The following is a 14124-nucleotide window of genomic DNA, read 5'->3' as shown; positions in this document are numbered from 1 at the left end:
GCTGACTGCATACCATTATAATGGTAGACATTAGCAAGTATAGCTAATTTTAATAATTCTGAGCACTGATTATATAATAGTTTTCATGGTAGGTAATTATGGTAGGCACTGCGGGCATCAAATAAGCAGCAGACACCCAGAAGCAGTGTCCATAGCACAGAACATTTTCTTATAGAAGAATTTCCAGATGCACCAAATAATCACTGATGGTTTTTGAAAGCCATCGACTGGTTATGATGGTGACATTGCCACCACTGTTTGCTAGCCATACCACAATTACCTTCTTAGGCAGCCTCGCACGGTTGCACCTGGGTGCAGACGGTGTGGCCACTGGAGGGTGCACTACTCGCCCTCTCGTGCCTATCTATGGTATACCATGGGTATGGTTGTTCTATCATGGAGGAACTGTTACCACATCTCCTAGAGTTTCTTGGGTAATTAGTACCTTCTCCCATCTCAGTGCTTAGCTCTCTGACTTTTTTGCACTTCTACCATCAGTTAACCAGCAGAAACAAAGTCCCCCAAAGCTAGTAACTATGAAACTGTACTACTGTATATGTAATTAAAATAAGAATTGTATTTATCACTAAATTATTGTAAAAAATGAATCATTTCATATTTCTCAAATCTTGTTTTTAACATTTTCTGCTAATATATTAATTCCTGAGCATGGTATACGGAATACAATATACACCCTAAAGTGGAACAAAGAGATTGGCAAAACATTATAACCTACCATTCTGATAGGTTTAAAGATGACCATTGGTGATTATCACAAGTACATGATACATGAACATTTCAGTAAGACATTTTTCAGATATGTATAGTTCATATTTAAATGTACTTTCCCAATATACATATTTCATTAGTAAGCATGATTCTTTTTAAATTATAGTCAAACTCTCATTTTAAATTCCTTGATTTTACACTTTTTCCAGAATTTACAGTTTTTTCATTGTCACCTCACCCCTAATGCATTTCAGTGGGCCATTTCTCTGATTTTACACTATTATTATGTATAGTATGCTGTGATGTCATAGTGCTGTATGCTACTTTTTCCTTGGGTACTACCGTATTACGGGGGTAATTCCAAGTTGATCGTAGCATGATTTTTGATAGCAATTGGGAACTGCAGGGGAGGCAGATATAACATGTGCAGAAAGAGTTAGATTTGGGTGGGTTATTTTATTTCTGTGCAGGGTAAATACTAGTGATGTGCACCGGACATTTTTCGGGTTTTGTGTTTTGGTTTTGGATTTGGTTCCGCGGCCGTGTTTTGGATTCGGACGCGTTTTGGCAAAACCTCCCTGAAAATTTTTTGTCGGATTCGGGTGTGTTTTGGATTCGGGTGTTTTTTTACAAAAAACCCTCAAAAACAGCTTAAATCATAGAATTTGGGGGTCATTTTGATCCCATAGTATTATTAACCTCAATAACCATAATTTACACTCATTTTCAGTCTATTCTGAACACCTCACATTATTATTTTTAGTCCTAAAATTTGCACCGAGGTCGCTGGATGGCTAAGCTAAGCGACACAAGTGGCCGACACAAACACCTGGCCCATCTAGGAGTGGCACTGCAGTGTCAGGCAGGATGGCACTTCAAAAAAATTGTCCCCAAACAGCACATGATGCAAAGAAAAAAAGAGGCGCACCAAGGTAGCTGTGTGACTAAGCTAAGCGACCCAAGTGGCTGACACAAACACCTGGCCCATCTAGGAGTGGCACTGCAGTGTCGTAAATGGCATATTGGCAAGTTTACGCTTCTCATCAGACGCTTTCAATTTTGATTTTTGGGTCATTTTACTGAACTTTTGTTTTTTGGATTTTACATGCTCTCTACTATGACATTGGGCATCGGCCTTGGCAGACGATGTTGATGGCATTTTATCGTCTCGGCCATGACTAGTGGCAGCAGCTTCAGCACGAGGTGGAAGTGGATCTTGATCTTTCCCTATTTTAACCTCCACATTTTTGTTCTCCATTTTTTAATGTGTGGAATTATATGCCAGTATCAATAGCAATGGCCTACTACTATATATACTGCGCACAACTGAAATGCACCACAGGTATGGATGGATAGTATACTTGACGACACAGAGGTAGGTACAGCAGTGGCCTACTGTACCGTACTGCTATATATTATATACTGGTGGTCAGCAAACTGTGCAAAACTGAAATGCACCACAGGTACGGATGGATAGTATACTTGACGACAAAGAGGTAGGTACAGCAGTGGCCTACTGTACCGTACTGCTATATATTATATACTGGTGGTCAGCAAACTGTGCAAAACTGAAATGCACCACAGGTATGGATGGATAGTATACTTGACGACACAGAGGTAGGTACAGCAGTGGCCTACTGTACCGTACTGTTATATATTATATACTGGTGGTCAGCAAACTGTGCAAAACTGAAATGCACCACAGGTATGGATGAATAGTATACTTGATGACACAGAGGTAGGTACAGCAGTGGCCTACTGTACCGTACTGCTATATATTATATACTGGTGGTCAGCAAACTGTGCAAAACTGAAATGCACCACAGGTATGGATGGATAGTATACTTGACGACACAGAGGTAGGTACAGCAGTGGCCTACTGTACCGTACTGCTATATATTATATACTGGTGGTCAGCAAACTGTGCAAAACTGAAATGCACCACAGGTATGGATGGATAGTATACTTGAAGACACAGAGGTAGGTACGGCAGTGGCCTACTGTACCGTACTGCTATATATTATATACTGGTGGTCAGCAAACTGTGCAAAACTGAAATGCACCACAGGTATGGATGGATAGTATACTTGACGACACAGAGGTAGGTACAGCAGTGGCCTTCTGTACCGTACTCCTATATATTATATACTGGTGGTCAGCAAAATTATGCACTGTACTCCTACTATATACTGTCTAGAATGCAGCACAGATATGGAGTGTTTTTCAGGCAGACAACGTATACTGGTGGTCACTGGTCAGCAAAACTCTGCACTGTACTCCTCCTATATAATATTATACTGGTGGTCCCCAGTCCCCACTGTAAAGCAGCACACTGAGCACAGATATGGAGTGTTTTTAAGGCAGACAACGTATACTGGTGGTCACTGTCAGCAAAACTCTGCACTGTACTCCTGCTATATAATACAGCTGCTCCCCAGTCCCCACAATTAAGCAGTGTGAGCACAGATATATGCAGCACACTGAGCACAGATAAGGAGCGTTTTTTTCAGGCAGAGAACGGATAAAACTGGTGGTCACTGATCAGCAAAACTCTGCACTGTACTCCTCCTATATTAATATACAGCTGCTCCCCAGTCCCCACAATTAAGATATAACTAAGCAAGCACAAATATTTGCATCAACAATGAATAAACGGAGAGGACGCCAGCCACGTTCTCTCCCTAACATTTCCAATGCACGAGTGAAAATGGCGGCGATGGCGGCTGCTTATATAGAATCCGAATCTCGCGAGAATCCGACAGCGGGATGATGACGTTCGGGCGCGCTCGGGTTAACCGAGCCATACGGGAGAATCCGAGTATGCCTCGGACCCGTGTAAAAAGGGTGAAGTTCGGGGGGGTTCGGTTTCTGAGAAACCGAACCCGCTCATCACTAGTAAATACTGGCTGCTTTATTTTTACACTGCAAATTAGAATAATAAGAATAAGGTTTACAATGTTACGTGTGAAAGTCTACTGCTAAAAGCTTACATATTTTAAAAAAAATTATAATTTTGGGGGTAATTCTGAGTTGATCGCAGCAGGAACTTTGCTAGCAGTTGGGCAAAACCATGTGCACTGCAGGGGAGGCAGATATAACATGTGCAGAGAGAGTTAGATTTGGGTGAGTTATTTTGTTTCTGTGCAGGGTAAATACTGGCTGCTTTATTTTTACACTGCAATTTAGATTGCAGATTGAACACACCCCACCCAAATCTAACTCTCTCTGCACATGTTATATCTGCCTCCCTTGCAGTGCACATGGTTTTGCCCAATTGCTAACAAAAATCCTGCTGCGATCAACTTGGAATTACCCCCTACAAGTGTTCTGAAATACCAATGTTACAAAGTACTTTACATCAACTATATAGTGATAGATATATCTATCAGATTAATATTGATTATTTTTATCAAACATAACATTTTATTGAACTGTCCAGAAGTTAAATATATTAATAGACATTTTTCATGCTGGAGCAATAGGTTTAATACATTAATAAACTGTACTAATTTGTTTTGCATGTTTTTCAATAAGTTTACATTTTTTTTGCGTATCCGAACAGTCGTCAGTAACCAACCATGTCAATGTTCATAAGGTAAACACCATAATGTTCACATCCATTAGAATGTTGTCATGGTTCAAACTGTCGATAGGCTCCAGGCGCTGGGTGGGTTAGGGTTAGACTATAAGAGGAGGTTAGGATTAGGATGTGGGGTGGGAGGGTGGAGGATAGGGTTAGGCACTAGGGGTAGGATTAGGGTTAGTGGAAGGGGGAGATATACTCATTGGAACTCTATCCTCAGATGTCTGTGCCGGAACTGATACTGACGTGAACTCTGGTACCCGGTAGAAGACACTGCAGGCACCACTGGGAGAGACATTTTGTTGACAGTTCATCACGTCAACATATCATCCTGGTAGACATGATAAATGTTGACATGGTCACTGCCAACATGCTAAGCATGTAAACATGCTGCATATTGACAATTTGACCCTGCCGACATTGGGGGTAATTCAGAGTTGATCGCAGCAGCAAATTTGTTAGCAGTTGGGCAAAACCATGGCCCTCATTCCGAGTTGATCGCACCAAGCAACTTATTGCTGCTGGTGCGATCAACTAATCTCCGCCTATGGGGGGGGAATGTATTTTAGCATAGCAGGGCTGCCATCGCTCGTGCAGCCCTGCTATGCTAAAAAAGTTTCACACAAAACAAGACCAGCCCTGGACATACCCTGTGCGACGGGTCCAGCGATGATGGTCACGGCTTTGACGTCAGACACCGCCCTCCGTTCGCCTGGACACACCTGCGTTTTTCTTACCACTCCCCGAAAACGGCTTCAAACGGTCAGTTGATGCCCCGGAATGACTTCCTGCTGTCAATCTTCTTGCAGTTGCCTCCGCGACCGCTTTCTTCGCTGCAACCGCTTTCTTCGCTGTCAGCGTCGTTGCCCGGCGACATATGTTGCCGGGCAATGTCGCGCATGCGCATTCCAGATCCGATCGAAACGCTGCAAAGAAGTGCAGTGTGCGATCGGGTCGGAATGAGGGCTAATGTGCACTGCAGGGGAAGGGGGGAGCTCTAACATTTACAGAGAGAGTTAGATTTGGGTGGGTTATTTTGTTTCTGTGCAGAGTATATACGGGCTGCTTTATTTTTACACCACAATTTAGATTTCAGTTTGAACACACCCCACCCAAATCTAACTCTCTCTGCACATGTTATATCTGCCCCCACCCTGCAGTGCACATAGGGGGCCATTCCGACCTGATCACATGCTAGGATTTTTCGCTGTGCTGTGATCAGGTCAGAACTGCACATGCGTATGCATCGCAATGCGCAGGCGCGTCGTACGGGTACAAAGCGGATCGTTTGTTTGGATTTTACGAAGAATCATTCGCACAGCCAATCGCAAAGAGATTGACAGAAAGAAGGTGTTTGTGGGTGTCAACTGACCATTTTCTGGGAGTGGTTGGAAAAATGCAGGCATGTCGAAGCGTTTGCATGGCGGGTGTCTGGCATCAATTCCGGGCAAGAACAGGGTGAAGTGATCGCACCGGCTTAGTAAGTTCTGAGTTACTCAGAAACTGCACAAAACTTTTTTGTAGTGCTCAACTGCACATACGATCGCACACTTGCAAAGCAAACATACACTCCCCTATAGGCGGCGACTATCTGTTCGCAGTGCTGCAAAAAATAGCTAGCGAAACTCGGAATGAACCCCATGGTTTTGCCCAACTGCTAACAAATTTGCTGCTACGATCAACTCTGAATTATCCCCTTTATTATGTTGAACAGATGCCTGTTAACAAGTCATACCACCCCCATGATTTGGGTGTTTTAGCTTAATTCTACACATTTAGATAACGGGGCAGATGTATTAAGCCTGGAGAAGGGATAAAGAAGTGATAAAGCAGTAATAAGTGCAAGGTGATAATAGAGATGTGCGGCTGGCACTTTTCGAGTTTTGTGTTTTGGTTTTGGTTCTAATTCCATTTTTTGTGTTTTGGCTTTGGCTTGGTTTTGCCAAAACCACCCTTTCGTGTTTTGGTTTTGGTTTTGGATCTGGATGATTTTTGGAAAAAAAAACATAAAATCAGCTAAAATCACAGAATTTGGGGGTAATTTTGCTCCTACAGTATTATTAACCCCAATAACAATCATGTCCACTCATTTCCAGTCTATTCTGAACACCTCACACCTCAGAATATTGTTTTTAGGCATAAAAGTTGCACCAAGGTGGCTGTATGACTAAGCTAAGCGACACAAGTGTGTGGCACAAACACCTGGCCCATCTAGGAGTGGCACTGCAGTGGCAGACAGGATGGCACTTAAAAAAACTAGTCCCCAAACAGCACATGATGCAAAGAAGAAAAAGAGGTGCAATGAGGTAGCTGGATGGCCAAGCTAAACGACACAAGTGTTCGGCACACACACCTGGCCCATCTAGGAGTGGCACTGCAGTTACAGAGAGGATGGCACTTAAAAAAACTAGGCCCCAAACAGCACATGATGCAAAGAAGAAAAAGAGGTGCAATGAGGTAGCTGGATGGCCAAGCTAAACGACACAAGTGTGCGGCACAAACACCTGGCCCATCTAGGAGTGGCACCGCAGTTACATACAGGATGGCACTTAAAAAAACTAGTTCCCAAACAGCACATGATGCAAAGAAGAAAAAGGGGTGCAAAATGTAATTGTTCTTGGGCCCTCCCACCCACCCTTATGTTGTATAAACAGAACATGCACACTTTAACAAACCAATCATTTCAGCGACAGGGTCTGCCACACAACTGTGGCTGAAATTACTGGTTTGTTTGGGCCCCCACCAAAAAGAAGCAATCAATCTCTCCTTGCACAAACTGGCTCTACAGACGCAAGATGTCAACCTCATCATCTTCCACTGATTCCTCACCCCTTTCACCGTGTACATCCTCTATACTGAGTATTAATTCGTCCCCACTGGAATTCACCATCACAGATTCCTGTGTACGTTCTGGAGGCAATTGCTGGTAAAGGTCTTCCCGGTAGACTTTATAATTAATTTTGATGAACATCATCTTCTCCACATTTTGTGGAAGTAACCTCCTACACCGATCGCTGACAAGGTTACCGGCTGCACTAAACACTCTTTCGGAGTACACACTGGAGTGTGTGTGTGGGGGGGCAACTTAGGTAAAATAAAGCCAGTTTGTGCAAGGGCCTCCAAATTACCTCTTTTTCTGCCAGTATACGTACGGAATGTCTGACATGCCAACTTGGATGCTGTCACTCATATAATCCTCCACCATTCTTTCAATGGTGACAGAATCATATGCAGTGACAGTAGACATGTCACTAATCGTTGGCAGGTCCTTCAGTCCGGACCAGATGTCAGCTTTCACTCCTGACTGCCCTGCATCACCGCCAGCGGGTGGGCTAGGAAATCTTATCCTTTTCCTTGCAGCCCCAGTGGCGAGAGAAATTGAAGGAGGAGCTGTTGACGGGTCACGTTCCGCTTGAGTTGACAATTTACTAACCAGCAGGTCTTTGCACCTCTGCACACTTGTGTCTGCTGGAACGAGAGATACAACGTAGGCTTTAAACCTAGGATCGAGCACGGTGGTCAAAATGTAGTGCTCTAATTTCAACAGATTGACCACCCTTGAATCCTGGCAAAGCAAATGAAGGGCTCCATCCACAAGTCCTAAATACTTTGCGGAATCGCTCCATCTTAGCTCCTCCTTCAATTTATCCAGCTGCTTCTGCAAAAGCCTGATGAAGGGAATGACCTGATTCAAGCTGGCAGTGTCTGAACTGACTTCACGTGTGGCAAGTTTGAAGGGTTGGAGAACCTTGCACATGACGGAAATCATTCTCCACTGCACTTGAGTCATGTGCATTACCCCTCCTTTGCCTATATCGTAGGTGGATGCATAGTCTTGAATGGCCTTTTTCTGCTCCTCCATCCTCTGAAGCATATACAGTAGAGTGTTGAATTCCACCTCGTTACCTCCTCTTGCTTCAGTTGATGGTGGGGCAGGTTTAGGAGTGTTTGCTGGCGCTCCAGTCTTCGGCACGCAGTGGCAGAATGCAGAAAGTGGCCCGCAATTTTTCGGGCCACCGACAGCATCTCCTGCACACGCCTCTCATTTTTAAAAAAAATCTGCACCACCAAATTAATTGTATGTGCAAAACATGGGACAAGCTGGAATTTGCCCAGTTGTAATGCACGCACAATATTGTCCGATATCACAAATCCCCAGGAGAGTCCAATTGTGGTAAGTCATTCTGCGATGATGTTCCTCAGTTTCCGTAAGAGGTTGTCAGCTGTGTGCCTCTTATGGAAAATGGTAATACATAGCGTAGCCTGCCTAGGAATGAGTTGGCGTTTGCAAGATGCTGCTACTGGTGCCACTGGGTGAGGCCATACATCTACCCAGTGGGCTGTTACAGTCATATAGTCCTTAATCTGCACTGTTCCACTTGTCCACATGTCCATGGTTAAGTGGACACTGGATACAACCACATTTTTTAGGACACTGGTGACTCTTTTTCTGAAGTCTGTGTACATTCTCGGTATCGCCTGCCTAGAGAAGTGGAACCCAGATGGGAATTGATACCGGGTACACAGTAACTAAAACAATTCTTTAAGTGACTCTGAACTAATGGTGGATACCGGACGCACCTCTAACACCAACATAGCTGTCTAGGCCTCAGTTATCTTCTTTGCAAACGGATGACTGCTGTCATATTTCATCTTCCTCACAAAGGACTGTTGGACAGTCAATTGCTTACTGGAAGTAGTACAAGTGGTCTTACGACTTCCCCTCTGGGATGACGATCGACTCCCAGCAGCAACAACAGCAGCGGCAGCAACAGCAGGCGTACCACTCAAGGATCCTACGGAAGAACACCGTTTAGGAGAGGACTCCTCAGTCTTGGCAGTGACATGGCCTGCAGGACTATGGACATTCCTGACTGAGGAGGAAGTTGACGTTGAGGGAGTTGGTGGTGTGCCTTGCAGGAGCTTGGGTACAGGAGGAAGAAGGGATTTAGTTGTCAGTGGACTGCTTACGTTCTTACCCACAGTTTCACAACTTGACACTGACTTCTGATGAATGCACTGCAGGTGACGTATAAGGGAGGATGTTCCTAGGTGGTTAACATCCTTACCCCTACTTATTACAGATTGACAGAGGCAACAGATGGCTTGACCACTGTTGTCCGGATTTGAGGAGAAATAATTCCACACCGAAGAGGTGGCTTTTTTGGTAGTTTGCCCAGGCATAACAATGGGCTTTTTAATCCCAAGGACAACAGGTGTTTCCCCCGGTGCCTGACTTAAACAAACCACATCACCATCAGAATCCTCATCGTCAACGTCCTCCTCAGCGCCAGCAACACCCATATCCTCATCCTGGTGTACTTCAACAGTGACATCTTCAATTTGAGTATCAGGAACTGGACTGTGGGTGCTCCTTCCAGCACTTGCAGGGAGCGTGCAAATGGTGGAAAGAGCCACCTCTTCCCGTCCAGTGTTGGGAAGGTCAGGCATCGCAACCACCAACACAATTGGACTCTCCTTGGGGATTTGTGATACCATATCAGAGCGCACAGTTCTTTTCTGTGCTCTTTCCAGCTTAACTCTTTTAATTTTTCTAGCGGGAGGATGAGGGGTTCCATCGTCATGTGAAGCTGAACCACTGGCCATGAATATAGGCAAGGGCCTCAGCCGTTTCTTATCACTCTGTGTCATAAATCGCATATTGGCAAGTTTACATTTCTCCTCAAATGATTTAAATTTCTTTTTTTGGTTCTTTTTACTGAACTTTGGCTTTTTGAATTTTACATGCCCTCTACTATCACATTGGGCATCGGCCTTGGCAGACGATGTTGATGGCATTTCATTGTCTATGTGATGGCTAGTGGCAGCAGCTTCAGCACTAGGAGGAAGTGGTTCTTCATCTTTCCCTATTAACTCCTCAAAATGTTTGTTCTCCATTATTTTTCTGTAGATATATAATACAATATGCGGCACAAGAGAGCGTACCCCTACACCTTGCAGGGCAAACCCTGTAAAAATTATTTGGATTTAATATTAATAACCCCTTTATTTGGAGTAAATAATATACAGCACAGGTCAGCACCACTGAACTTATATGGCAGTACCACTGGACTGGATTTTTACAGAATTATATGGATTTATATGGAATTATACGGCAGAATAACTGGAATTATACGCCAGTATCACGGGAAATAAACGCCAATATCACAGGAATTATACAGCAATATCACAGGAATTATACGACAGTATTCCGAGAATTATACGGCACTGTCACAGGAATTATACGACAGTATTCCAAGAATTATACAGCAATATCACAGGAATTATACACCAGTATTCAGAGAATTTTACGGCAATGTCACAGGAATTATACGCCAGTATTCTGAGAATTATACGGCAATGTCACAGGAATTATACGGCAATACCACAGGAATTATACGGCAATATCACAGGAATTATACGCCAGTATTCCAAGAATTATACGGCAATGGCACGGGAATTATACGACAGTATTCCAAGAATTATACGGCAATATCACAGGAATTATATGGCAGTATTCAGAGAATTATACGGCAATGTCACAGGAATTATACGCCAGTATTCCGATAATTATACAGGAATATTAAAGGAATTATACAACAGTATTCCGAGAATTATACGGCAATATTGCAGGAATTATACAGCAATATCACAGGAATTATACGACAGTATTCCGGGAATTATACGGCAATGTCACAGGAATTATACGCCAGTATTCCAAGAATTATACGGCAATCTCACAGGAATTATACACCAGTATTCAGAGAATTATACGTCAATGTCACAGGAATTATACGCCAGTATTCCGAGAATTATACGGCAATATCACAGGAATTATACGTCAATGTCACAGGAATTATACGCCAGTATTCCGAGAATTATACGGCAATATCGCAGGAATTATACGGCAATGTCACAGGAATTATACGCCAGTATTCAGAGAATTATACGGCAATGTCACAGGAATTATACGGCAGTATTCCGAGAATTATACGGCAATATCACAGGAATTATATGCCAGCATTCCGAATTATACGGCAATGTCACAAGAATTATACGCCAGTATTCAGAGAATTATACGGCAATGTCACAGGAATTATGCGCCAGTATTCAGAGAATTATATGGCAATGTCACAGGAATTATACGCCAGTATCACGGGAATTATACGGCAATATCACAGGAATTATACGCCAGTATCTCAGGAATTATACGGCAGTAACACTGGATATATGGCAGCAGAGGACACCACCATGGTGACTGGTCACTGGACTGATGCTGCACAAGACACTACCCCTGGTCTGATGCAAGACAACACAGCTCTAATGCAAGGGACTTTTACAGCAGCCAGCAGCACTGGGGACATATAGCAGCAGAGGACACCAACACTGTGACTGGCTGGGCTGATGCAGCATAAGACACTGACTACACTGGACTGGACTGAGCAGCACAAGACAGCAGTAAGTAGACTTGCCACGCCACTTTCCCGCCCCCACACAGACACTGAGGACGGAGACACGTCCTCTCACTACACTCTCCGAGACTGGAGTGAAAATGGCCATGACGCGCTGCTCCTTATATGGAATCCAAATCCTGCGAGAATCCGACTGCGGGATGATGACGTTTTGCCGCATTCGGGTTTCCGAGTCAAGATGGGAAATCCAAGCCTGGCTCGGATCCGGACTCGGAAGGCAAAGTTCAGGGGGGTTCGATTCTCTGAGAACCAAACCCGCTCATCTCTAGTGATAACACACCAGCCAATCATTAAGTATTTGAAAAATGACAGTTAGGAGCTTGCTGGCTGGCGCATTATCACCTTTTGCTTTTCTCTGCTTTATCACTTCTTTATCCCGTCTCCAGGCTTAATACATCTGCCCTTTTTGTGTGGCTGTATGTATGAAATGTTTATGTTGCTATATTGTCTTATGTGGATACCACTTTCTTCTGTTTAAGTTTAATACTGGAATCATTTTGCACCTGATCTTCTGCGAATTACATACAGTAGTATTTGACTCCTGTGTCAGTGTAAACCATTTGACATTTATATTTTTTTCCCCCTGCTTTACTGTTGTCATTTGTCAGGATACACTGGAAGTAATCTGACATGTTTTATCCAATAAATGATTAGTCCTTGTATTTTGAACTATGATGGGGAATTTTTATATATATATATATATATATATATATTTCTATGTCTTGCATATGAGATATTCAATCTTTATTTAGAAAAAAATACATTTCAGAAAGATAAATTGTCAAGATTTTATGAAGTGACATGTTAACATCAAAAAACTGCATGCAATACTTGATAACCAATTTTGTCATATGTTTCCTTAATAGAAAAATAATGATTTTAATTTTAGACTTGGATTTTTCGATTTTGAAAATTGAATGTAATTTTATTATGACTGTACTTGCATGTTATATTGGTCATATATAACAGAAACAATGACCATATTAAACTACAGTATTTGAAAATATTTCTGCATTCTCCTGTTTAACAGCATATATATTAGCTGTAAATATGACACATGCAGTAGGGGAAGATGTGGAGTACTAAGCCTTGGGGAGATATAAAGTGGAGAGAGATAGCTGTCATTTTTAAAACACAGCCTGTAACATGGCAGGTAGGGGCTGATTGGCCGGTACTTTATGTCTCTCCACTTTATCACTTTCTAAGGCTTAGTACATTTACCCCATACAGAGATATAGGGCTAGGGCCTATTTATTAACATTGGACATTAAGGAAGATTTTCCCCTATGCACATGCATGACCTTGCTTTTCTAGCTCATACATGCAGACTGCACTTGAGGCACTTTCTTATGTACAGTATCCAGTTTATAAATGCATCCTTTTTTATAAGTGTATTATACTTTCTCATAAATCCACATACTGCATCATTACTAGATTGGGACTGTATATACTGTCTAAACTGTGTCCAGTATGTTCTGCATCGGGCGCAATCACCAAGGATGGATCATCTGACACCAGGTGAAAGGGAGGCAGAGGCTTTGTTGGGAGGAGATAGATACTGGACAGGGAATTTTTGTGTAAAGGAGCTCCTAGACTTCTAATGACAGATCAATTGTTCCTTTATTTTAGCAGTCACCTGTATACCCATAAAAGGGACATTCTCTATTTAGTATCAGATAAGCATCCTTAGACATTATAAAAGAGATACCTGCTGGGGCACACTGGCAACTTTTAGCCTGGGAGGCAAATGCAATCACGTGGCCCCGGCTTTTCCAGGTTATCTCCCTTATTGTCCTTTCCACAGGCGTCTCTCAAAACCACATCCAGAGGCCTCTCACTGCCAATTCCTTCAATATAACACTGAGACCCTCACAGCACAGTCTGACCTCACAGCACCCTTACCTTACCTTACCCTTACCTCACAGCACACTCACTGTCCCTCTCCCTCACTGACCCCATCACTGCCCCCATAACAGTACTCACTGTCCACATCAGAGTACTCATTGGCCCCCTCCATCACATCCCACTCACTGACCCTCTCCCTCACTGCCCCCCTAACAATACTCACTGACCCCTCTCTCACAGCTCACTTAGAGATACCCTCACAGCTCACTCATTACCCCCCACAGCACACACTGACTGCCTCACTACTCCCCACAGCACACACTGGCTCCCTCACAGCACTCACTGCCCAATTCGCTGTCCAGCCTCACATCACACAAGGGCCAGTATTTACTAAAAATCCGAGTTTGGCCGATTTCTGTTTTTTTTTCTAAGTCCCAATCCGGGAATTCACTAAGCACCAATCTCGGCAGTGTCTGGTCTATTCGTAATGGTTTG

The sequence above is a fragment of the Pseudophryne corroboree genome, chromosome 7 (genome assembly GCF_028390025.1).
Source record: "Pseudophryne corroboree isolate aPseCor3 chromosome 7, aPseCor3.hap2, whole genome shotgun sequence".
In the NCBI taxonomy this organism is placed as follows: Eukaryota; Metazoa; Chordata; class Amphibia; order Anura; family Myobatrachidae; genus Pseudophryne; species Pseudophryne corroboree.
Note: the sequence above shows the minus strand (reverse complement) of the source record.